The sequence below is a fragment of the Gavia stellata genome, chromosome 2, assembly GCF_030936135.1.
Source record: "Gavia stellata isolate bGavSte3 chromosome 2, bGavSte3.hap2, whole genome shotgun sequence".
NCBI lineage: Eukaryota > Metazoa > Chordata > Aves > Gaviiformes > Gaviidae > Gavia > Gavia stellata.
In genome coordinates, this window is record NC_082595.1 from 18,544,031 (window position 1) to 18,547,162 (window position 3,132).

The following is a 3,132-nucleotide window of genomic DNA, read 5'->3' on the forward strand; positions in this document are numbered from 1 at the left end:
GGAAGAAACATACCCTTTGGTGTCTCTTAGGTTTTAGTGCACCAGAAATGCACCACTTAAGGCAGCTCCATTCCCGCATTTCTGATGTTCACATGGGGTGAAAGCTTGCTTATTGAGCTTGAAATGCTTCTCTTCTGAATTGAGCAATGACAACAAAATGTTTCATTTGCAGCACCACCAAGAATTACCAACGGGACTCTTAGCCAAAAGTAGATTTACAGAGATATTACCTACCCTCCCACCTCAATATATGAGGTAAACTTTTACATCCGTACGCAACACTAGCTGTTGTCCTTTTCTTTGCATGCAAAGTTATTGTAGCCTTTAATTGTATGTATGGCATTTTGCAAATACCACAACTAGAAAAGCAAGTGCCATTGAATGCAGGAAACAAATTGCACATTGCTAAAAGACTTGGTGAAAAGCACTATCTAAAGCCACCTGGCAGTCACTGCAAATGTGCTTCATCACCTATATGCTTGTGTTTGCCAAAGGTGGTAACATGCTTTTGCTCTCTGATCATTAGTACATGGATGGCATTGAGGCAGAGCTTGTAGAGGTGCCTAATAGAAATAGATAATTCAATTTTTTAAAAGAAATTTCTACATCAGAGGTCCACTAATATTAAAAAGAGACTAGGTAGGTAGGCTATTCCTTAGTCCAGAACTTATGTAGGCTTATCCTTTGTAAAGTGTTATGTAGACCAAATGTCATCAGCTAAATGTGACAGTTCATCTAGATTTTTATTTTGCTACATCTTGGAAGCCAGAAAAGGAGGACTAGAGGCAGTCTCAAGTGCCAGTGGTTCCAACGTTATCTTGTGGCCAGTGTTAACAAGAGCTACTTTAATCTAGAAACAGGCTGAAGTATCTTCAACTGTGATCAAGAGATGCTATTCCAATGAACTTCTCATGTCATAAATGAATAGTGTATCTGTTCTAGCTAACATCTTTATATAAGCACCACTATTTTTTGTTCTGTGGAATGCCAGACCTGCTTATTTGGCCTTTGTGTCAATCATGAAACAGAACTGTTTTTTTTCTTTAATTCCATTAAATTCTCAGAGAACTTTTGATAAATTATGCCATTTATAAAGGCCCAACAGAGTCTAACTCCTGCTGCCATTTATATACCTATATCTAATAATTTTCTAATTTCTGTTGTGCTACTTGCATCCTAGAGCATTAACTTTGAAAACTTGACCATAGCAGTAAACCAGAATTAAGCAATTGGGTGAGACTTCAGCTTCTGCATAGGACCTAGATTCCCCATGGACAGCAGAGAAAAGATTGAAAACACAGTCTGTTGGAGTATGGGACTCGGGAATTAGAAATATCTGTAGCTGGATTCACGGAAATGCAGTGAGTGAAAAGTTCACAGTCTTCAGGAACACAAATTCTGGAACATGTATAGTGAAAAAAGTATTTCCAGAGTAGGCCAGTCTGAGTGTTGATATGTGGTGGAACTGATTACAGGAGAAAATGCAGGAAAGGAATCTGCTGGATGAAAGTTAGTCTGTCAACCTTTTGTCAGCCTTTTTGTCATCAGCCCTTTGCCGACTCCATAGTGATAAATGTTCTCTCAAATACTGTTTCAATGGGCAGCAGAGATAAGAAAGGGAGGTAGTGGAAATCTCGGGTCATAGTTGGGAAACTGATGCAAAGTAAATGTTTCAATTTTTTGAACATTGGGTAATTTCTTTAACAGCCTTTAGCATAAACTTTTCTGTTTCTTCTGTTTTGTCTTGTTTATTTTCACTGACGGATAGACAATGTAGGTTTTACTAATGTTCATAATGGACTGGTCTACCATAAGATCAAAGTGTATTTCTTTAAACCTAAGTGAATCACAATTCCACAGCGTAAAATGTGATACCCCTTTATGCATAATCTTTGCACATTCTTTCAGGTGCAAAACTTAGTAAATATAACTGTATCGTAAAACCTGGATGCCCAGAACCTAGTAGGGGAGTTTCTACTGTCAAAGCATGGGAATGACTATGCTAAATCTATTTCAACTTTTAACTTGAAATGTCACAGGCTCTGGGGATTTCTACCAGTTCTACTCCTCGATGAGAAGACTTAGCTTGAGAAGAGTTTCTTCTTTTCTGTTTGAATGACTATTATATTAATCACATCTAATACGTTTTCCCACGTATTTGTAGTTTGTGGATGAGGTTTCAAAAGTGCCTTAGAGATTTAGGCACCCTGGTCCCACTGAAGTGCAAACAGAGTCGCATGCCTTAGGGACAGCTAATATACACTTCTGAGAACTAAAAGGAAGAGGAATTTCAGGATTAGTCCTGAAAAAAGGAAAAAACAGCAATTCTTCATAGATCTCAGTGCTTCCACTGTATGTCGGGGTTCAGCCACAAACCTAAGCATGTGGCTGGGTCTCAAGGTGACTCAATATCTGCCCAGCAATCCTTGCTGATTCACTTCCTTCCGCAGCTGTGCTGTTGTATTGCCCAGCAGCTCACCATCAGCATAGCCCTGCCACTAACTGTCTGATGCAGCATACTTTACAGGAGGCGCATCTGAACTGCTTGCAAGCCACATGTATCTCCACAGCTGCAAGTTGCCTGCTTGGGTCCTGGATCACCTAAAAATATATGAAATAAGTGAGTCAAATACCATCTCTGCCTGGGTTCTCTGATGCCAATTAGCATGTTGTCACTTATATATCCTTTTATTGACAGTTCCTCAGCTAGCTTTTGATACGGACAATAGATATTATTGTATCTGAGTCCCCACAAACTGCTATGCCACTAGTCTTTCTGTTCTTTATAAAGCTGTGTTGTGGTTAAATGACATAGATTAATTTGTTCCCACAGGGATGAGAGGAAAGTGGAGTTTTGCAACATCATAAAAACATCATCAATGATGTGTCTACTCCACCAAATATGAAAGGTCATCTGCTCAAGGGTAAAATAAAGAAAACAAAAGCGTGGTGCTGTTATTATTCTTGTCACAGCTGACTTGCAGTCTTCTGTAATCTGCACTGGAAAATTACAGATGCTCATTGATTTGTTTTTTTTTATTAATGTCTCTTCCTGTTCAGATAAGTGTGCAGTTTCCATTAGTGATTTCGGGTTAGCCTTTCACTGCTGCTATTCTTCACAAGTCAATTCTT